General features: G+C 42.9%; 1 protein-coding gene across 5 annotated transcripts in view; it reads left to right on the forward strand.

The window, feature by feature from the left end:
• The window catches only part of SMIM11 (small integral membrane protein 11), a 49,954-nt gene that overhangs the window by 21,852 nt on the left and 3,892 nt on the right, over positions 1–24,210 (forward strand). The window contains exons 4-5 of one of the 5 annotated variants that reach the window (XR_011558990.1): positions 14,121–14,259; positions 17,272–18,230. The gene's annotated coding sequence lies outside the window, so the exon portion shown is untranslated. Of the gene's footprint in view, positions 1–716; positions 816–6,528; positions 10,675–14,120; positions 14,260–15,105; positions 15,221–17,271; positions 18,231–24,210 lie in introns of those variants that run through there. The other 4 variants (XR_011558992.1, XR_011558991.1, XM_070750368.1 and 1 more) reach the window with 4 other exon arrangements.

Raw genomic sequence — 24,210 nt, forward strand, 5'->3', positions numbered from 1 at the left:
TGTCAGGAAGGACATCTAGCTGGTAAATGCTCAGCTCCAATCAGTCGTCCCGACTCTACCCTGAATAAAGGATTATAATTTAACTGATCATGTACTGTTTTATAGAAGTCTTCTGCACATTTTTACACAATGGCAATATACACCTTTCAATATCTGCGGGCTGTGCTGCACACATGAAAGAAATATACAAAAACATGGAACTACTGTTCAAACGCAACTGGAATATCTATGGAGGTTTATGCTCTTACTTATGCAAAGTACTGTCCTTGCATAGATGAATGGGACAAATATTCAAGAGAGTTGCATTATATTAAAAAGAAATAGCCACCCCAAAAGAACTTGGTTCTGGTACAGAAAAACGTGGCATTTGATGATGTGACAAATATATTTTTGCTTCTGTTTTACATAAATCTTGGATTGATGAAAAATAAAAGTTTTTGGTATTTGAGACAAATGTTTTCAAGAATAATTGATGTCAAGATTAAGGAGGGCATTTTTGTTGGTCGACAGATCAGAAGTAGTACCTCATCAAAGATGAACAATTTGAAGATCTGTTAGTGGGGCCAGAGAGAATTGCATTCGCAAATGTTGTTGAGAATTTTCTTGGTAACTAACAGAGCATCAAGCTACATTCACTCGGTTGTCAAACAAGACCATTTAGTGCAACATGGTACTGAAGATTCATTTTCTGCATTCACACTTGGATTTTTTTCTAGGGGTTATCAGTGACAACCATGGTGGAAGGTTTCATCAGGACAGTGCCACAAAAGAAAAATGATATACAGCAAGATGCATCGGAGACAACAGAAATGAAATTCAGAAGCAAAACACTTTTAGCTCCCTTGAACTCATGCACCATGTCAAAAACTGATTAAATATATTATAGTAATTCAAAGTTAATTTCATATTTTTCAAGATTCCTGTGTGATAAGTCATTCTGAAATTATATTTACGTTATGGGTCTATCATCACCAAATTAAGAAAACCAAACTTGAAAAAAATGTTGTCCAATGTAATGGGATAAATGAAGGGCATCTGAAAAAAAGTACATTGGAGCAAATAGCATGACCTATCCTCACAGGACGCCAAAATTTTATATTCCTAAACCATTACCTCTGGATTGGTATGCAAAGGATAGGATAGCAATGAGGCAGAATCTTAACATTTTCTAATAAGAATAGAAGTAACAGTTGGCAAGAAAGGAATGGGTCAATGGTGCAACATCTGCAAACATTCAGGTTTGCCTGAAGGTCAGCTGTTACTAAGCAACACTTTTTCTATTGTCTAGTTTTCCTTTGGGGATGTGTATGTGTGGTCTTAAATTCAGAATAATTTTTCCAGCTGGTTTTTTTTAATTAACTGCATGACTACTTGGTACATCTTAATTTCTTATAAAAGTATCTTAAAATCAGGTCCCACAGAGTTGGCCTTCTCCGGGTCCCGTCGACTAAACAATGCCGTTTGGCAGGACCCAGGGGAAGAGCCTTCTCTGTGGCGGTCCCGGCCCTCTGGAATCAACTCCCCCCGGAGATTCGAATTGCCCCTACCTTTCTCCACTGCATCTGGAAGGAGAGTCCAGTATGGGTAATTCTCCAATCCTATTGGTAGAGGCTGAGTTTAAATTAACATGTTAATTAGGCACCGCCCCTTGCCTGCCCCCAAGGGCTCAGTTTTAAAAACTCAGTCCTTGAAGAGAGACTCACAAGTAGCGTAGTAAAATATCTTAGTAAAATAAATATTATTGTAATTGACTGTTTTTCTCATGTCTTTTCTTGTTTTTCAGATGCTGTTGCATCAAGGACGGGGTCTCTGCCCTCCGCGGGCACCACCTCCATCAATTTCCCCATGAAACCTCTTCCCTCAGAGGGTACAGTTTTGCCAAGGGAAGCCAGCAATGGGTCACTGGCCTCAGTGGCCAAACCCGGCTGCAGCCGAAGGTGGGGGGGTCCACCACCCCCACTAGGAGGCTAAGGAGAAGACATCCGGAAAGATTCAGGGAGTGCGCTGCTTCCTTCTTCCAATCCGGCCAGTGGGCGAGTGACCCGACTGATTAGACAGATTGTCGGGCACGAAGAGGCCTTCCGCAAGATGTTGAAGACCTATCTATGTTGCCAGGCATGGGGGGAATAATTATCTCTTCCTCCCACCACCATATTTTTTCCTGACTGTAATATATGAGAATGGTGTGATTGTGCAGTAATGATTGCTTTTAATATCTATGGGTTTTAAATCTCGTTTTTTAACTCTATTGCATTTGTATTCTATGTATTGTGTTGTTGTTGTGAGCCGCCCCGAGTCTTCGGAGAGGGGCAGCATACAAATCTAATAAATCTTAATCTTAAAAGTGAACATCAAAGAAAAAAGATATTTCCAAGATAGAAGAGTGATCAATAGGCTACATTTGCGAAGTACAAAAGCAGCCAGGATATTAACTCTGGTGGAAAATTCAGAAGTTCAGAACCCAACACCTAGGAGAAGGAACCATGTACCTGCCCCCAAGCATCATTTTCACTCCAGGCTTTGATTTTCTTTACCTTTTTAACTAGGTTTTAAGTATGTTTTAATCCCATTTTAATTTCTATTGCTTTAGTCTTTGACCAACCAGCTTTCAGCTGCATAGTTTATGGGTGTTTTTAGTTTGTATTTTACTGAACTGAATATGCTTTTGTTTTTACTTGTGTTGAAACCATCCAGAGAACTTGGCAATAGGGTTTAAAGAATGTAGTAAATAAAATGACCGATAAATATTGAGGGTAACATCAGATTTCAGCTGACTTTAATTTTACTTCTGGAGAAGAATGCTTGAAAGGATTGTCTTCCTACCTGGCAGATATCGGTAGTCCTTGTCTGACAACAGTTTGTTTAGTGACCTTTGGAAGTTACAACAGCACTGAAAAAAGTGATGTATGACTATTTTTCATACTTATGACCATTGTAGCATCCCCGTGGTCATGTGCTTTACATTGATGGTTGACAACTGAGAGACATTTATGACAGTCCCCTTTTGCGACCTGATAAGCAAAGTCAGTGGGGAAGCCATTTAACAACTGTGTTATTAATTTAACAACGCTGTAATTCACTTTAATACATGTGGCAAGAAAGATCGTATAACGGGCGTACCTTGAGAACTATCTGTATGTTGTACTACAAGTCCCATTATCCTCAGCATGTTGAAAGAAAGCTGATCTACATTATGAGAAAAACGATGCCTAATTATAATCCTTTCTTTTCCAAGTAGTGTCCCTTCCTCCTACTTTATGATGTATATATAAGCTGTCACTCAAATGAAATAGTGTGTTACAAGATTTGTGGGGGTACGGTAAAGAATAATAAACTTCTCAATCCACCCTTGTTTTGACAATGTCGGGTATACTAAGCCAGTGTTTCCCAACCTTTTTTGAGCCGCGGCACATTATTCATATTTTCAAAATCCCGGGGAACACTGAAAGGGGGGGGGCAGGGGGGAGGGCTAAAGAAAAGTTTGGACAAAAAAACCCTCTCTCTTCCTCCCTTTCGCTCTATTTCTCCCTCTTTCTCTTTTCCTTCCTTCCCTTCTTTCTCTCTCTCCATCCCTCTTTCTTTCTTTCTTTCTCTCTTTTTTGCTCTCTTTCTCTCTCCCTCCTTCCCTTCCTCTATGTCTTTCTCTCTCCTTTGCTCTCTCTCTCTCTCTCTCTCTGTCTCTCGCTATCTCTTTCTTGCTTTTCTCTCTCTCTTGCTCTCTCTCTCTCTTTCACTGTCTTGCTATATGTCTCTTTCTTTCTCTTTGCCTCTCTTGCTATCTCTCTTTCTTTCTCTCTTTCTCTCTGTCTCTCTTGCTATGTCTCTCTTTCTTTCTCTTTCTCTCTCTCTCTGTGCCTCTTGCTAAGTCTCTCTTTTTCTCTTGCTATGTCTCTCTTTCTTTTTCTCTCTCTCTGCCTCTCTTGCTATGTCTCTCTTTCTCTGCCTCTCTTTCTTGCTCTGTCTCTCTCTGCCTCTCTTGCTATGTCTCTCTTTCTCTCTCTCTCTTTCTCTGCCTCTCTTTCTTGCTGTCTCTTTCTCTGCCTCTCTTGCTATGTCTCTCTTTCTCTCTCTCTCTTTCTCTGCCTCTCTTTCTTGCTCTGTCTCTCTCTCTCTGCCTCTCTTGCTATGTCTCTCTTTCTCTCTCTCTCTTTCTCTGCCTCTCTTTCTTGCTGTCTCTTTCTCTGCCTCTCTTGCTATGTCTCTCTTTCTCTCTCTCTCTGCCTCTCTTATATGTCTCTCTTTCTTTCTCTCTCTCTCTCTCTCTCAGCTGACTGCAAGCGGGAGCCCTGACGGCGGCAGCTGGACGTGCTGCTGGACACCGTATATGCCAGGCCCACAGCGCCAGCATGTACGACGTCTAGCAGCACGTCCAACCGCCACCGTCAGGGCTCCCGCTTGCAGTCAGCTGAGAGAGCGCTCCCTCTCGCCGCCGCCATCTCCCCACGACTGCCTGCGGCCACTGCGGCCGCCCCCGCCCCCCGCTCCCATCGCCAGTGCCCTCCCGCCGGGCCACAAAGGAAACTTGCCGTCGACGCAGGAGAAGCTCCAGCTGGGCGGGGCGCTGCCGGTACTTCCGTCTTGGGGCTCCCGCTCGTAGCTGTCAACCGGCTCCTGCTCGATGCCGCGGTTTTCGGCGCTCTCCTGCTGGGTCCCAAAGAAGGAAGGCGGGGAAAAGGCGCGAAGAATAAAGCTCTCCTTCTTCCTGCCTTCCTTCTTTGGCGCCCAGCAGGAGAGCGCCGAAAACTGCGGCATCGAGCAGGAGGCGGGGGACAGCTGCGAGCGGGAGCCCCAGGACGGAAGTACCGGCAGCGCCCCGCCCAGCTGGAGCTTAGCGGCACACCTGGCCATGTCTCGCGGCACACCGGTGTGCCGCGGCACACCGGTTGGGAAACGCTGTACTAAGCACATGTCCTGGATTCCTTATATAATGCCAGGAATGCATAACTTTTATTTGACAAGGGTCACACTTAGCTTTTGAATGGTGAGTTAGAATCTAAACTTGACTTCAGTTTGCTTCCATTTAAACTTAATTAAACTTTAGTATAATTATGGTAACCTGCCTAGTCTCGAGTTATGGATTTTATTATTTGTTTATTTATTGATTGTGCTTTTATGCCACCCTATTCCCGGAGGACTCTGGGCGGCTACCAATAAATAAGAACAGTTCATAAAAACAGCATAAAAAAACATTAATAAAAAGCCTCACCCAAACATACATATTCTCGCTCTCATTCCTAGCAGGATCTAGGTTTCATTCACTCAACGAATGAAATAATGAAAGGAATGAACTTTAATAGTCAATGAAGCAGTGGAAGTGATGTGCCGGTGCCTGGAGGCTGTTGGGGCCTGGATGGGTATCAACAAACTCAACCTCAACCCAGACAAGATGGAGTGGCTGTGGGTCTTGCCTCCCAAGGACAATTCCATCTGTCCGTCCATTACTCTGGGGGGGGGAGAACTACTGACCCCCTCAGAGAGGGTTTGCAACTTGGGCGTCCTCCTCGATCCATAGCTGACATTGGAACATCATCTTTCGGCTGTGGCGAGGAGGGCGTTTGCCCAGGTTCACCTGGTGCACCAGTTGCGGCCCTATTTGGACAGGGAGTCATTGCTCACAGTCACTCATGCCCTCATCACCTCGAGGTTCGATTACTGCAATGCTCTCTACATAGGGCTACCTCTGAAAAGTGTTCGGAAACTTCAGATTGTGCAGAACGCAGCCGCGAGAGCCATTGTGGGGCTTCCAAGATTCGCCCACGTTTCTTCAACACTCCGTGGCTTGCATTGGCTGCCGATCAGTTTCCCGTCACAATTCAAAGTGTTGGTCATGACCTTTAAAGCCCTACATGGCATTGGACCAGATTACCTCTGGAACTGCCTTCTACCGCATGAATCCCAACGACCGATAAGGTCCCACAGAGTTGGCCTTCTCCGGGTCCCGTCGACTAAACAATGTTGTTTGGCGGGCCCCAGGGGAAGAGCCTTCTCTGTGGCGGCCCTGGCCCTCTGGAACCAACTCCCCCCGGAGATTAGAACTGCCCCCACCCTCCCTGTCTTTCGTAAACTACTCAAGACTCATTTATACTGCCAGGCATGGGGGAGTTGAGATAGCTCTTCCCCCTAGGCCATTACAAGTCATGCATGGTATGTTTGTGTGTATGTTTGGTTTTATAATAGGGGTTTTTAGTTGTTTTTTATTATTGGATTGTACATGTTGTGTTTATTATTGTTGTTAGCCGCCCCGAGTCTGCGGAGAGGGGCAGCATACAAATCCATTAAATTATTATTATTATTATTAATAAAGTTCCTTGTTTTGTCACATTAAACATGACAATTTGGCAATTTTCAGATTCTGCTGATTTTTAGGGGATACTTGCAGCCCTGAGTTCCAGGTATATCCCTTGGTTTTGAATTTTCTATTTATGGATAATGGGCCAATAATGAATTAGGGCAGGAGAGTTAGATTTCTGGCCAATATGAACATTTGCTTGATTTGACTCTTTTCATCCTTTTATGTATTTATTTTAGATTTTGAGGAGGTCTCCACAACCTTCACAACATAACACAGTTACAAGAACAAAGGTCTTCACAAAACACACAAGAAAAAGAAAGAAGATGACTTAGTCCGTGTGGGCATGAACATAAAGAAATTGTACACGTTTGAACTTGATTACCAAACTATTAGTGGAAACTTAATGGAGCTTAGGATAGGAAAACAATAATGCAGTTTAGAAATAAACAAGTTTTTTCTTGCACTGTAGATAGGAAGGTTGCTCCAAATGAGGCTTGCCAAGAATGGCCCAAGTTAGTTCAATCAGGTCTAATACTTTCAACAGCAACAAAACCATCCAGAGTTGAAAATAGGTCATGATACTGCACCTTCATACATTTTTCTGCACTGATTCCATGCTTGGAATTTCTGCCATTGGGCAATTGTCAGTCTTTTGGCATTGGCAATCTGTCTTAGCTTCTGTTGCAATACCCTTTCCAACATTAACCATTGTACTGTTGCAGGAAGTTATCCTCCTCTTTCCTGGAAATTTATTTTGAAAGAGATAGTCCATGTAATTTTCCCGCTGCCTGAGAACAATATTGCTGAGCATCATAGAGAAAAGGAGAAAGCCAAAGAAACCAATAATAATCAGGATATATAGCGAAGCCGAGATTTCTTCCTGCTGTACAAGAGATGGATTTGTATAATTCAATTTCCTCTCCCTGTCTTGCATATAAATAGATAGCAAACTCTGGAGAACAGATTTGACTTCCGTGGGGTTGACATTCATTTTATAACATCATCTGAGCTGCAAAGAAAGTTAAAAAAAGTAAAAAAATAATATTCAGGCACTTTATTTATTTATTTATTAATTTTTTATTTATTTATTTTATATATATATATATATATATATATATGTTAAAATGTTTTCAGCTGGAATTTTAAAATTAAGGGAGACTAGGATGGTCCCATTTCGGCCTTATTAGGCCTCATCAGCTAGCCACACCCCTTTCTTTTACTGGGATTCGATCTGGTGAACTCTGCATTATATATATATATGCCACCCCTCTCTGAAGACTCGGGGCGGCTAACAGCAATCATAAAACAGAGTACAATAATAATCCAATACTAAAAACGATTAAAAACCCATTAATATTAAAAACCAAACATACATATAGACATACCATGCATAAAATTGTAAAGGCCTAGGGGGAAAGAGTATCTCAATTCCCCCATGCCTGGCGGCAGAAGTGGGTTTTAAGTAGCTTACGAAAGGCAAGGAGGGTGGGGGCAATTCTAATCTCTGGGGGGAGTTGGTTCCAGAGGGCCAGGGCCGCCACAGAGAAGGCTCTTCCCCTGGGTCCCGCCAAGCGGCATTGTTTAGTTGACGGGACCCGGAGAAGACCCACTCTGTGGGACCTAACTGGTTGCTGGGATTCGTGCACTTGTTTGACTACTTCCCATTAGTTTAAGAGAAACACACCAAATATCTACAAACCATTTTTTTTTCAAGGAGCTGCCTGTGAAATACAAGTATTGCCATAGTAGCAATTATAATGGCAGGCATGTGCCAGTTGATGTGAGAATTCAGGATCTAGGCATGAATCATGTTGAAGCCTTAGTTGGACTATTGAGCAACTGGGTGACTGGACAAACAATACAAAGAGTCTGATAAGCAGATTGACAAAAGTACTATTCCCTTAGCCCAATTTATTTCACACAGTTGTGGAGCAAAAATTAATGAGAAGCCTAACCTATACTGTCTTGAATCCATAAAGGGAAAAAAATGCAAATGTAATAAATAAAGAGGACTTCACTTATCAAATTTGTGCTGCCAATTGGAAGCCATTACATTATTTCAAAGTGCTCCTTGCATCTAGAAACATTATGGTAATGATTTGCCTTTCTGTGTTCTGTAACATCAGAAGCTAGATTTATAAGCAAAAATGTTTATTTCTAGAATACCAATAGTGTCAAGCCAAGCCCAAGAATGACGTAGAACCATCCAGCCCAGAATCTACTTACACAACATAGATAGAATCTTACCAAATTAAAGCTATACTATTCTGACTCTAACAAATATAAACGGGGGAGGTTCTAGGGAATAATTACACTCAACATCTTCATCTTTCTTTGATTAAACTCAACATCTTCATCTTTCTTTGATTAAGCTCTGGGCTGTGCTCTTTCTGTTCTCCCCTTCCCCAATGTGCTGTCTTTCTGGGAAACTTCTACTTCATTGTAGTTCATCACATAATCTTCCTCCTCTGTAGGTCCCCTCTGTTAAATCACTCAACATTGCAAACTCATGGAAAGAGTTACTTTGTTCATTGTGCTTAGTACCTACAAGTCCTCCCCGTCTTCTTTTTTAAACACAGAGAATCCATTTCCTCATAATCATTTAAGACATGTTCATTTCTCATATCCCTACTGTTCAAATACATTGTCTAATCCTAACCATAATAATATGCTTCTCATCCAACATCACTAAAATTGATAAGCCAAATATCATTTATGCCACAAGTAGATCCAGAGATCTGTGCATTGTGATAACTCAAAACTGATATAATGTTATGTTTAGAAATACTAAAAAAAACCCCAATGGTTATCTCTATTAAGAAATCTATAAGAAATAAGCCAAGAAATAAGTAAAAATATTAGACTTACATATACAGGCCATAGATGCTTTGAGAAAAAATCATAGTGAAGCAGCATGTTCAATATACACTGCAGCTCCAGTTGGAATCTTTCTAATGAAACATCTCACCTGCTTTCTTCCTGTCTGGGCTCCACACTTGTTTTCTATCATTTATTCTTCTGACTCTGTGTCAAATGTTACTTTTGAATGTGGACAGCAAGGTACTTCCTTCCATAAGCTATTTTGGATCCCTTTTGTGAGGTCCAAATAGGAGGTATCATTGGCCACGAGGAATTGTGGGAACATCCTGGATGATTCAGTTCTGCTATTGCTAGCAACTCATCTTCCTCCTTTGGTATTATTGCATTTTAATGGCAGTGTTTACTCTGCCTGAGGCTTGTGATTGAGCCACCTGGAATCTAGCACCCATTAATACTAAACAGACCCTGGGTTCCTTGAGTTGAAGGAGTGAACTTTCCACTTCATACAGGAGGGTTGCTTAATAGTAAAGCTCACAGTATTACAACAGCAGAAACACACATTTGATCTTTGCTTTGTACCTATAGTAAGTTGTCAGAGAAACAGATCCTCTGTAGAGTTTACAACCAGAAGAATCTTCAGTTGAGAACACAACTTGTTTCGTTTCCCCCCCCCAATGGACCTATGAGCAGTAATACCAATGGTGTGTGTGAAGATGAAAAGGAGAAGTGGATGGAATGAGATAGAAACAGGATGGTAGACAAAGATGAGGAACAAGATTCTCGTGGAAATTGATTGTAAAAGTGTTAATATAATTTGGGAGGAAGAAGAGAGTGGTGTTGGCGATAAGACCAAATTAAAACAGGATCCTTGATTTAAAGGGTGAAAGGATGGAACACGGACAGGATTTTGAATGCATATGAGAACATAAGAGTTTTGATGGATCAGCTCAGATACCCATTTAGGTTAGCGTTCAACCTTTAATGGCGCAGCACCTTCCTGCATTTAAAAAGCGGACAAGTAGACTTTGAGGATAATATTCTACTTCCATTGTCAACAACAGGAGATTGCTGGGATTTGGGAAACATTATGGATCCGTAGATCTAGTAGCTGTTGTAGCCACAAGTTTCAGAAATTGATCTAGTCACCTTTAAAAGCTTCCTAAATTGATATGGATCAAATTAAATGGCAACACATGGGGCTACCTTTGAAAAGTGTTCGGAAACTTCAGATCATGCAGAATGCAGCTGCGAGAGCAACCATGGGCTTCCCTAAATATGCCCATGTCACACCAACACTCCGCAGTCTGCATTGGTTGCCGATCAGTTTCCGGTCACAATTCAAAGTGTTGGTTATGACCTATAAAGCCCTTCATGGCACCGGGCCAGGCTATCTCTGGGACCGCCTTCTGCCGCACGAATCCCAGCGACCAATTAGGTCCCACAAAGTTGGCCTTCTCCGGGTCCCGTCAACTAAACAATGTCATTTGGTGGGACCCAGGGGAATAGCCTTCTTTGTGGCGGCCCCGGCCCTCTGGAACCAACTCCCCCCCCAGAGATTAGAATAGCCCCCACCTTCTTGCCTTTCGCAAGCTTCTTAAAACCCACCTCTGTCGTCAGGCATGGGGGAATTAAGATATTCTTTCCCCCTAGGCTTCCACAATTTATGTATGGTACGTTTGTATGTATGATTGGTTTTAAAATAAGAGTTTTTAGCTTCTTTGGTATTGGATTATCGCATGTTGTTTTTACCACTGTTGTTAGCCGCCCCGAGTCTACGGAGAGGGGCGGCATACAAATCCAATAAAATGAAATGAAAATGAAATAGTTTACTTGTGCTGTGTAAGTAGGTTCTGTTTTCAGTCCTGCATGATCCTCATTTAACTTTTTTTCCCTATCAATCATTTCTACTCCTACATTATACTTTTTATCATGCCCCTCTGCTGCATTTCTAAGCTACAAAATCCAAATGTTGCCATCCCTCCCTTATAAGATGAATCCATCTGATTTCCCTTTTGGGTACTTCCTCTGTGTATATGTATGTGTGAGACAGTATTGTGTCTGTCAGGAGAAAGACAATCAACAAAATCAGCACAGCCCACTGTTTTACATACTATAGAATCCATAGATATTTGTCAGCCAAAGTAATAGCTGCAAGAAAATAAATTTAAAATGTGTGGACCTCTATGGGGTCTCTCTGCTTCCAGGAAGATAATATTGTAGTGACCTTAGCTAAATGGTTGTGAAAGTCCAGATCAACTTCCTAGTTCTTATAATGAAGCATACTTTTAATAGACCTATTTATTTATTTTCATGAACCAGGAAAGGTTTTTCAGATGTAAAAAACAAAGTGACACGGGTTTAAGTCATCAGCAAATGAACATCACTATGCCTAGAATCATAGAAATCCAGGAGCCAGACAACCTTTACAAAATTGTCTGACACATGGTAACCAAACGTTTAAAAAATTATATCATCTTCAAATCCCTTGTTTGTTCCACTATTTCCTTGACCAGATAAGATCAGTGACAAGGCTTTGCTGGCTTTGTGTCCAGTGAAGCATCTATTATTAGTAACTCAGTGCTTCGCTTTGCCATTTTCCCTGCCATCACAAAAAATAAACTGAATTACTACTGTTCCTAAAATTTCTGTGTTAACCACTATGACAAACTAACATTGCTTTCCAAATGACTAATGATGGTCTCAAGATAGAGAATGTAAAAAAAAAAGTCAAGATGAAAAAAGTGACAATGTAATCAAAGCTCCATGTCTTGTAAGATGCAGATGCCTGTAACTAGTGTAGCAGTAATATTGGATTTGGTTTCTTAATCTAATCATGCTATTAGCAAGGTCCTAGAACAATGATGGCACGCGGAGCGATATCTGCTGGCACGGGAACTGTTGTCCTAGCTCAACTGCAACATGCATGTGTGTGCCAGCCAGCTGATTTTTGGCTCACACAGAGGCTCTGGGAGGACATTTTTAGCTTCCAGAAAGCCTCCGGGGGGGATAGGGGAGGGCGTTTTTCCCTCCCACAGCTCCAGGGAAGCCTGGGGAGCCTGGGGAGGCTGAAACACAATCCTACTGGTCCCACCAGAAGTTGGGAAACAGGACATTTCTGACCTCCGGGGGGCTGGGGGAGCTGTTTTTGTCCTCCCAAGGCATTGACTTATGGGTGTGGGCACTCACGCAAGTACGATAGTGCGCACTCACACTCTTTTGGCACCCAAGGGAAAAAAGGTTCGTCATCACTGTCCTAGAAGGTGGGAAACCAAGAATCTCTTCCAGTGAAATGCCATCCACTGATTAGATATGGCATATTCCTGCTCATAGATACCACGCCATTGGAACAGCACATATCAAATTGATCACTGTTGCAACCCACTGGTGATAATATGTATTTGGATGGGTGGGGAGGTCATCATATTCTATTACAAGAACAAGAAATTTAATGCTAAATTTACTTTATAAATACTTTATCTGTTATATAAACTTTAGGATCTCACTCCAACCTTGGGATGAAGTGTCATTCTGAGCTCTCTAGTACAAAGAATAATAGAAGAAAAGTGTTATTACCAGCTCTTGGGATTTGAAATATTTTCTATGTGGTGAATATTTATCCAGATGTGTTCCCTTCAAAACTGCAGAAGTTCACTCCAGTTTTACAATCCACAGATGTGGTAGATTGGGGTGTGGGACACTGCAGCTCTACAATTCATTCCTGATGATATATTAATTTAAACATAATGTTGTAATGGGTAATTATGGTCAGATAAAATCAGAAGATTTATCCCATCAGAGGTACAAGAAGATTTTTTTCAGGATGTAAAGGGGTGGCAAAGACAAAGGTTAGAGCAGAAAGGTTTTGTCCTAAGCATTACTTTCAACTTTTCTGAAATTGAAAGATGGAAAAGGAAAAGAATATCTCAAAATTCTGCCCCTCTCAGTGACTGCTAATCATCCTTTGATCGGAGAAGTCAATACATTTTATCTTTGTACTTTAAAATATAGTTTTGTGCCCATTTACCTTCAAGACTTTTTGTCCAAAAAGTGCCACCAATGGTAGTTTGCATATATTTGGAAAATAACTCAACTCACTATCCGTAGCTTTCAATACTCCCTAGAAAATTAGAGGGAAAAAAGGTTATTCTATTGATAGAGAGTGTGAAGATGCTCTATAACTGTCTGGTTTGGTGCTGCAACCCAACAGGACCGACACAGATTTCAGAGGATAATCAGAACTGCAAAAAAAACAATTGCTGCCAACCTGCCTTCCATTGAGGACCTGTATACTGCACGAGTCAAAAAGAGGGCGGGGAAAATATTTACTGACCCCTCGCATCCTGGACACAAACTGTTTCAACTCCTACCCTCAAAACGTCGCTACAGAGCACTGCACACCAAGATAACTAGACACAGGAACAGTTTTTTTCCGAACGCTATCACTCTACTAAGCAAATAATTCCCTCAACACTGTCAGACTTTCTACTAAATCTGCACTTCTATTCTACTAGTTTTTCTCATCATTCCTTTCACCCATTTCCTCCCATGTTGACTGTATGACTGTAACTTGTTGCTTATATCCTAACATTTTTATTAATATTGCTTCTTCATTGCTTATTTGACCCCTATGACAATCATTAAGTGTTGTACCACATGACTCTTGACAAATGTATATTTTATTTTATGTACGCTGAGAGCATATGCACCAAGACAAATTCCTTGTGTGTCCAATCACACTTGGCCAATAACAATTCTATTCTATTCTATTCTATTCTATGTTAGGTCTCAGCCAGTGGTTTATTATGTAAAATGTTTAACATTGTAAGCCAGGAAGGAAGAATTGATTTATGTGATTTTTGTAGAAAAGGCTTGTTTCTGTTCAATCCACTTTGGGTGGACTATGGGAATTTAGGCGGTTAGACTTGGCGATGCGTTATATTTCATTTCATCCAGTATGTTGTTCCTAGTTCATGTTTTTTATCTGGGATCTGTTTGTTTATATTTTTAGGAATGTTGAGTTCCCAGAGCCTATGATGTAAGAGGCGTCTAAAGTCTGATAAACAAGCCAACAAATAAATGCTATAAGAAAAGTGAGAATGGAGAGAACATTTACATAGGCATTTAGGAAGAGCACAAAAAGCAAGCTGGTAAGTCACAGGAATATATCATGACATATCCATGTATTTTTTTGTCATTTGTCCCTTCCCCCACCTGTCACTTCCACAAACACTTACAATCATGGAAATAAAAGTTGCATGTATTCCTTTCTGTATGTGTGGGATCATAAACTGCCCCGTGAGAAGGATCCTATTATGTTGTATCCTATTATTATGTATTTGTAATGGCTTATATTGTATCGGGAAGAATATTGCTTTGATAAGCAGGGTACAAATACAGTGTTCCCTCGATTTTCTCGGGTTCGAACTTCGCGGAAAGTCTATACCACGTTTTTTAAAAAATATTAATTAAAAAATACTTTGCGAGTTTTTTCCCTATACCACGGTTTTTCCCACCCGATGACGTCATATGTCATCACCAAACTTTCGTCTGCCTTTAATAAATATTTTTTTAAATAAACTTTAATAAATAAACATGGTGAGTAATAATCTGAATGGTTGCTAAGGGAATGGAAAATTGCAATTTAGGGGTTTAAAATGTTAAGGGAAGGCTTGTGATACTGTTCATAGCCAAAAATAGTATCTCTACTTCGCGGAAATTCGACTTTCGCGGGCGGTCTTAGAACGCATCCCCTGCGAAAAGCGAGGGAACATTGTAGTTGTAACAAATAAAATCAATACAGTAGGACATCAGGGCCTCCTAATAGCATCTTAGCCCCAGTATCACCAATATTTTTATATCATTTCAAATAAGGATAAGCACATTTGCATACCTGCTAACTGTGGATGGGGCAGCCTTTGTTTTGGAGGAGTCTTCATGTTTAAAAACTCACCCCAGGAGAAGTCCTGTTTGTTTTGTTTTTGTTTTATTTACAGCAAGTGATAGCTGGGGAAAAGTGCTGATGTTCCAACTGCAGGGAGACTTGACCTGAGCTGCTGAGCTTCTTGGAGCACTGTTCTGGCACCAGATTTGATAGGAGGTCTCTTGTCTCAATAAACTGGCTTATTCAAAGCAGAGCATGTTATTTTTAAAAAAAAGCATTTCAGTGCTCCAATCAAGGATCTTTATTTTCAAGATTTTTTTTCCAAATATTATTTGAATATTATTTCAAATTTTAACAGTACTTTGTTAGGAAATGAAATAGACATGCAAAGCCAGTCTGATAAAGTAGTACCTCTAGATACGAGCTGCTCTACATGCGAGTATTTCAAGATACGAGCCACGAGGGGAGAGACATTTCTGTTCTAGTTCCGAGCTGAAATTCGGGATACGAGCCGAGCGTCCACTAGGTGGCGCAAGAATCCTTGCTTTTGGTTATCTCGGAGGGGAAAAACAACATGTTCCAGATACGAGTTGCCTCGAGATACAAGCTCCCTTATGGAACGAATTATGCTCGTATCTAGGGGTACTATGTACTAGGAAATTAGCCACCCTCCGGTGTTGGAAGATATTGAACAGTCAACCAGGGAAAAGTAGTGGGCAAGTAGCACTGATAATTTTACAATTACATCATTAAAGCCGAGTGGACATCTAGATGTGATGCGTGCAGAGGACAGTTTGATGTTTCAAAAGCAAATATATCATTGGAAGTAGAATGCCAGAACTGTGAGCCAAGCAAGACTTGATGTAGCTCAGGCAGAAATGCCAAGACTGCATATCAACATTCTAGGAATTAAGGAACTGAAATATATTGAAATTCCCGTCAAAAGAACCCTCTGTAGACCCCATCAGGTTCTCTACTGCAGACTTCAAAATCATTTTAAGAAATCCAGCGGTAATAGCTTTAAGTTGGAAGGATGCAACAAAATGGACACTACAAAACTGGTATCGGTACATGGTGGAACACATTCAATTCGAAATTATGGAAATTAAAATGAATACGATTGATGAAAATAAAGTGGAAAAACTGATGGGAAGATGGGACAGGGTCAGAGGTTTTATGGCTAGTAAAATTCGAGACCGAGCCATAAAGAACAAATTGGAATCACTCTACACTTTGCAAATACGTTGATGTTCCTGGTTGTAAAAAATTATAAATTAGTACACCCTCATTTGGTGGAGGGACTGAATGTATGTTGTTGGGTGGCGGGAGCACAATTCACTGTGCACTATTTTGTGTTGTGTATATTTTTATATTAGAAAAAATCAATTTAAAATTACAGTGATACCTTGTCTTACAAACTTAATTGGTTCCGGGACGAGGTTCTTAAGGTGAAAAGTTTGTAAGACGAAACAGTGTTTCCCATAGGAATCAATGGAAAAGCGATTAATGCGTGCAACCCAAAATTCACCCCTTTGCCAGCCGAAGCACCCGTTTTTGCGCTGCTGGGATTCCCCTGAGGCTCCCTTCCATGGGAAACCCCACCTCCAGACTTCTGTGTTTTTGCGATGCTGCAGGGGAATCCGGGCAGGGGAATCCCGGCATCACAAAAATGAGCGCTTCGCTGGCAATGGAAGTCTGGAGGTGGGGTTTCCCAGCAAAGGGAGCATCAATGAAATTGCAGCATCGCAAAAACACCGAAGTCCTCAAAACCCCACCTCCGGACCTCTGTGTTTTTGCGATGCTAGATTTCATGAGGCTCCCAGCAGCACAAAAACGGGTGCTTCGCTGGCAAAGGAAGACCGGAGGAGGGGCATCCCAGCGCCGGCGATGGGTTTGTAAGGTGAAAATAGTTTGTAAGAAGAGGCAAAAAAATCTTAAACCCCGGGTTTGTATCTCGAAAAGTTTGTATGACGAGGCGTTTGTAAGACAAGGTATCACTGTATTTTTAAAAAATCATTTTAAAAACCCCAACTAGTTCTTATTACTAAAAAAAGTATGCAATTTTTAAAAAAATATATAAAATTTGAATGCTTTTTAAAAAATGTGTGATTGCCATCTAGAGTTTCCTGGGTAGATGTTTGGGTATATAAATGTATAAATAGGTAAATAAATATATACAAATGTTTGGATACAGTCCCAAAAAGATAGATGATCTCAATGCATGTTGAAGGCTGGCTAATCACTGTTACGGTGATCTATGTATATGCTCTACCCACAGATACGAAAGAAGTGGAAGCTGAACAATTCCATTATAACTTGTCACATCTTATTGACACAACTCCAGAAAAGATGCCTTTCATATAGATAAATATAGGACACCGGAATGCTAAAATTGGAAGTAAAATAGCTTCTGGAGTAATGGGGATATTTGGCCTTGGTATATGAAAGGATCCTCAGCTCTTCATCAACAGTCACAGAAATGTCTGAAAAATATGGCTTGAAACTAGATCATGGTCATCAGCAAATAACTCATTAATTTACCCACAATAAAATTTGGAAGGAATTCCACTGGAAGGACCACATACTTCAGTTTGGGACATGACCACTGAAGTAAAGACAAGGTTAGAGAAAGATCGAACAGCATTCTTCAGAATGAAAATGGTCTTCTGCAGTCATGACATAAGCCTGAAAATGAGGCTTGTCGGATGTTACATCTTTTCTATCCTGCCCTACGGAGCAGAGAGTTGGTCTGTGATAGAAAGCCACTTGAAGATACTAGAAGAATTTGAAATGTGAATTTACAGATGGCTGTTACGTATAAGCTGGGTTGACAAAATCAAGAAATGAGGAGATGTTAAGCTGCCTGGGAAAGCCAAGGCAGATAATTTGTATGCCGCCCCGAGTCTTCGGAGAGGGGCGGCATACAAATCCAAATAATAAATAAATAAATAAATAAATAAATAATCAAAACCATTAAAAAGTTAAATTTAGAATATTTTGGACATGAAAATTAGAATATTTTCTGGGTGATGCGACGCGTGGAAAAATATGCCAAACTTCACTTAATCCTTCAAGAAAAGATTGAAGGCAAACAAGGTTCAGGCAGAAGAAGAACATCATGGATTCAAAATCTAATGGACTGTTTGGGACAAAACTCAGCAGCACTTTTTTGTGTGGTGCTTGATAAAAATTGTCAACGTGATCGCTGACATCCAATAAATGGATATGGCACAAAAAGAAGAAGAATATGAATGGAAACAGGAGACAAATACAGTTCTGACAAAAAAAGATGCAATGTTTTTAGCAAATACAGTGATACCTTGTCTTACAAACTTAATTGGTTCCAGGACGAGGTTCTTAAGGTGAAAAGTTTGTAAGATGAAACAATGTTTCCCATAGGAATCAATGGAAAAGCGATTTATGCATGCAAGCCCAAAATTCACCCCTTTTTCCAGCCGAAGCGCCCGTTTTTGCGCTGCTGAGATTCCCCTGAGGCTCCCCTCCATGGGAAACCCCACCTCCGGACTTCTGTGTTTTTGCAATGCTGCAGGGGAATCCCAGCAGGGGAATCCCAGCATCGCAAAAACAAGTGCTTTGCTGGCAACGGAAGTCCAGAGGTGGGGTTTCCCAGCAAAGAGAGCATCAGTGAAATCGCAGCATTGCAAAAACACCGAAGTCCTCGAAACCACACCTCCGGATTTCCAGAGGTGGGATTTCCCATGGAGAGGAGCCTCGGGGGAATCCGAGCAGCGCAAAAATGGGTGCTTTGCTGGCAACGGAAGTCCGGATGTGGGGCATCCCAGCGGCGGCGGGGGGTTTGTAAGGTGAAAATAGTTTGTAAGAAGAGGCAAAAAAATCTTAAACCCCGGTTTTGTATCTTGAAAAGTTTGTATGACGAGGCGTTTGTAAGACGAGGTATCACTGTACTTTCCTCTATCAACTTAAAAAATTACATAAGATCTCCACTAGGCAGACAAACCCAAAATCAAATTGTCTACATATGTTAGAAGAAAAAATGGAAGCTTTAGTCTAGTCAGCCAGCAAACGAAGAACACAATATAGGTTATAAACACCTAAAATAACAACAGAATAGAAAAAACAAAATAGTCAGATATGATGAAAGCAATATTCAATATGCTTATATGACGAAGAAATTAAGTGAATTAGAGTGATAAACGTGTCTAGAGAAACTGGAAATAAAGTTTGTTGCAGCATTAAAAATGATACAAAGATATCCTGAAATGTAAAATAATTAAATGGTTACCCTATTTATTGATATGAAATAAAATAAAACCAGAATCTATATCTTGCTTAATTTTTTATAAGAATTGTATTACTCCCCAATTAATAATGTATAGAATGAACTGGCAACCTCAATTTAAACTATACAGTAGTCCCTCACCTATCGCTGGTGTTACGTTCCAGACCTGGCCGCGATAGGTGAAATCCGCAATGGGGAATTTATCGACTGATAGTACTTATTTAAGTATTTATATTGTAATTGTTTGGTAAGTTTTCATTGTTTTAAGTGTTTATAAACCCTTCCCACACAGTATTTATTTTAGATACAGTATTTAAATACAGTATTTACAATTTTAGCTATTTTTTTTTAAAAAAAACCTGCCGATTGATTTTGGCGGGCTGTTTAAATCTGCCGATCGACTTCCTCAGAAACCCACAATGAAGTGAAGCCGCAGTAGGTGAAGCGCGGTATAGCGAGGGACTACTGTACAGAATTATTAATATCACTGAGTTTCCACAATGGGCAAATATCATTATTCTCTCTGAAAAATTAGGTCCACTTTGATTATATCAGTGAACTATTCACACAGTTATATTCTGTTCTATTTATTTATTATTTATTATTTTGATTTCTAGGCTGCCTTTCTCCAGAGACTCAGGGCGGCTACCTGCTGTTGGTAGTTATTGTATATTGTGGTCAGCGACCAGAATAAAAAATATCTGTGTGTATATATATGTATTTGCTAAACAAAATGTGAGTTCTAGAGAACACGAAGTGGCGGGGATTTATATTTAAGTAAGTGATGCAAAGAAATTGAGTATAAGGATTCAATGGAAAAGAGAAGAGACTTATTTAAGTGCAAAGAAAAGGACCGTTGAACTTACCTGAACGGTCTTCTCGCTGCACTGTGAGGAGAGTCCAATGTGGGTTGTTCTTCAGCCTCATTGGCAGGGACTGAGTTAAAAATTAACATAATTATCATGTCCCGCCCACCTCTACCTCCCTAGGTTCAGTCAAGAAAAAAACGAAGGAATAGTGTAAACCAACCAACTTTATTAACGAAGAAGTTAAACTGTCAACGAACTGAACCCCTGGGCCAATAAGCCGGGAGGGTTTGGACTCTCCTCACAGTGCAGCGAGAAGACCGTTCAGGTAAGTTCAACGGTCCTTCTCCCCTGCACTGCTCGGAGAGTCCAATGTGGGATATACCCAAGCAACAAACTAGGGCGGGATAGGCTGGACCAGGGGTATCTGGACACAAACCCGTTGCAGCACTCTGCGACCGAATGCCGCTTCCAATGAAGCGAACGTGTCTATACGGTAATGCCTGATGAAAGTCGTGGGGGCCGCCCAGGTTGCGGCCCGACAGATGTCGTCGATGGACGCCTGTGTGTTCCAGGCGGCTGTGGCGGCTGCACTTCTGGTGGAGTGAGCCGTGATTGTTCTTGGTAAAGGAGTACCTCGTGTCCTGTATGCTTCCATGATGCAGGACCGGATCCATCGGCTAATAGTTTTAGAAGACACCTTGCTGCCCATGGATCCTGGGAGGAAGGAAACGAATAATGCTTCTGATTTCCTGAAAGAGCTGGTCCGTCGAATGTAAATTTTTAGCGCTCTACGGACGTCCACTTTGTGCCAGCGTAAAATTGACGGGTGTGAGCCATGGGTACAAAAGTCCGGCAATATTATGTCCTGGGACCTATGAAATCTTGTGTTGACCTTCGGCAGAAAACTGGGATCCAACCGAAGAGTAACCCGATCTGGGTGGAACACGCAAAGGTCCGGCCGGACTGACAATGCTGCAAGCTCAGACACCCTACGAGCAGATGTGATGGCGATTAAGAACGCCACTTTGATTGATAGAAGTCGAAGCGTGATTTCTCTCAGTGGTTCAAAAGGCGGCCCCGTAAGGGCCTGTAAGACCAAAGTCAAGTCCCAGGATGGGAAATGTTGGATGACCGGAGGAGAGAGGTTCGAGGCCCCCCGGAGAAAGTCTTTAACCCATGGATGATGGGAGATTGGGCGAAGGGGGTCTGGTCTTAAGACCGTGGCGATAGCTGCCACTTGCCTGCGAAGGGTGTTTGGGGTCAGCCCTTCGTCTAGCCCCTTCTGTAGGAAGTCCAATAGATGTAAGACGGAGGACGAGCGAGGGGGGATCTCTTGAGCTCTGCAGAATCTACAAAACGCTGCCCATGTCGCTTGATAAATGCGAGTTGTTGATGGGCGTCGAGCCGATTGGATGGTATGAATGACCTTTTCCGACAGAGATTCCGCCCTCAAGCGTTCCCCCTCAATTTCCACACGGCAAGCCTCCACCACTGAGGGTCTGGGTGCACTAACGACCCCTGGGTGAGGGAGAGTCTGTGGTATGGGATCCTCCATGGCGGGGAGGTTGAGAGGTCCATCAAGTCCGCGAACCATGGTCGCCTGGGCCAAAATGGAGCGACCAGGATTACCTCCGCCCGTTCGGAGAGTATCTTGGAGACTACTCTGGGTAGAAGGCAAGTCGGAGGGAAGGCGTAGAGTAGACCCCTTGGCCATGGGGAAAGGAGCGCATTGATTCGGTCGGCTCCCGGGCATGGGAACCGGGAATAGAATCGGGCCACTTGGTTGTTGAGGTGGGTAGTGAACAAGTCCGCTACCGGTTCCCCGTAACGGTGTATAATGTCCTGAAAAACCTCCGGGTTCAATGACCATTCCCCCGGGTCGATTGTTGTGCGGCTCAACCAATCCGCCTGGGTGTTGTCTGATCCTGAGATGTGTTCCGCTTGGATCGAGACTAGGTGTGTTTCCGCCCAAGACATCAGGGAATGAGCTTCCTCCATCAACCGGCCCAACCTCGTACCTCCCTGATGATTTATATGGGCCCTTGTTGCTACATTGTCTGTCATAACGAGGACGTGCTGTCCCTCTATCCAGTCTGCAAAGGAGTGGAATGCCTTGAAGACTGCTCTCAGTTCCAGCAGGTTGATATTGGGGTCCCTCAGGTCGTCTGCTGTCCAGAGACCCTGGGCCTCTCTGGAACCGCAATGTGCTCCCCAGCCGGAGAGACTCACATCTGTAGTAATCGTCACCTCCCGATGGTGTAGGAAGGGAGAGCCTCTGGTCAGCGCTGGAGATGTCCACCAGGGCAGAGAGTGACGGACTGGTAACGTGAGCCGTACCAGGTGCTTGGAGTTGCTCATGCGTGCTCTTTGGAAGGGGAGGAGGAGCCATTGAAGTGGGCGTGCGTGCAGCCGCGCCCTTGGAACGATGCTGATGCAGGAAATGAAAATTCCCAGCAGCTGGGATAGGAGGGCCAAGGGGACCCTGGTACGGTGCTGAATGGAAGCTATCAGTGTCCTCACCCTCTGCTGCCTCTCTGATGACAGGTAAACGATTCCGGCTGCAGAGTCTATCAGGGTTCCCAGATGTAAAAGCTGTCTGGTTGGATCCAGGTGGCTTTTCACATAGTTGATCGTGAAGCCACAGGTCTCTAGAGATTGTATTGTCCGTTGTAGATCTAGCCTGGCCTGTTGAGGACTGCTGGACAAGATGATTACGTCGTCCAGGTAGGCCATGAGACGAATGGACTTGGTTCGCAGGTTGGCTGTCAACACATCCAGGAGCTTGGTGAAAGCTCTGGGGGCCGACGAAAGTCCAAAGGGCATTGCCCTGTACTGGAAATGCTGGTCCTGTATACAAAAGCGGAGAAAACGTCGATGATGCGGATGGACTGGTACGTGCAGGTACGCCTCCTTGAGGTCGATGGAAGTCATCCAGTCGTGGCGCCGGATGGATGCCAGGATTGACTGCAAGGAGTGCATCTTGAAACGTTGGTAGCGAACGTAGATGTTCAGCTGCTTGAGATTTAGAATCAAGCGGCAGCCGCCGGACGCCTTGGGGACCACGAACACGATAGAATAGAACCCGTGACCCCTTTGATGTACTGGCACCGGTTCTATCGCCCCAATGTCCAACAGGTGCTGTACCTCCCTGGCAATCAGGGAACGTCTTTTTGGTTGGGATAGCGTTGGGCATTGCAGAAATCTGTCTGGAGGGGTCTGTAGGAAATTAATGCGCAGGCCGTTTGTCACGGTATCGAGTGCCCAAGTGTTGGTGGAAATAGCCGTCCAGGAGCCCGAGAACGACTGCAGACGTCCACCTATGGGTACCTCGACAGGTGAGTCATTTCTGCTTTCGGTACCCTCCTCTGTTCCCGCCCCGAAAGGGTCTGCGGGACTGCGTGAACTGACGGTTTCTGTCTCCGTAACCTGTTCTGTCTGACCTGAAGGATGGCTGCATGTAGGAGCTCTGTCCATAGGTCCTGGTGTTTGAGGCCGCGGGCGCGGCTATGTCCGACCGAAAGGGCTGCCTTCGGTAATATGGGGCCGCCCGCCTGTCTTGCCTCCTTGCTGACCTTGGTAGTACCTTTTTCTTATCCTTGTCCTCTACTAGGACTGGGTCCAATGAGTCTCCAAAGAGCTTGGACCCTTGGTAGGGGGCGGTGGCTAGGCGCCATTTCGATTTGGCGTCCGCTTGCCAGGAGCGGAGCCATATTAGGCGTCGCGTGGACAGGTTGGTAGCCATCGCTCGGGATGAAAACCTTGAAGCAGCCAAGGTGGCGTCGGCAGAGAACTCTGTGGAGGCGATCAACTTATTAATGTCTTGACGAAGGCGAGCGTCCTGTGGGCCAAGCCTGGGGAGGATGTCCCGAAGCCAAAGGATTGAGGCCCAGTTGAAGAAGGATGCTGCCATCGCTGCTCTCAAGGACCAGGCGCAGAGCTGGTGCATTTTCCGTATCAGGTTTTCGGCCTTCCTATCGTCGGGCCGCAAGCCATCCGCCATTTCCGATGGAACCAGGGCATTGGAAATGAGTGAGGTAACTGGGGTATCCACCGCCGGATATTGGAGAAGGTCCTCTATCTCTGGATCGAAGGAATAAAACTTCTTATCCAAGGCAGATGGACCCAGAGCTGCTGCTGGTTGCTGCCA

The sequence above is a fragment of the Erythrolamprus reginae genome, chromosome 4 (assembly GCF_031021105.1).
Source record: "Erythrolamprus reginae isolate rEryReg1 chromosome 4, rEryReg1.hap1, whole genome shotgun sequence".
NCBI classification, from domain to species: domain Eukaryota; kingdom Metazoa; phylum Chordata; class Lepidosauria; order Squamata; family Dipsadidae; genus Erythrolamprus; species Erythrolamprus reginae.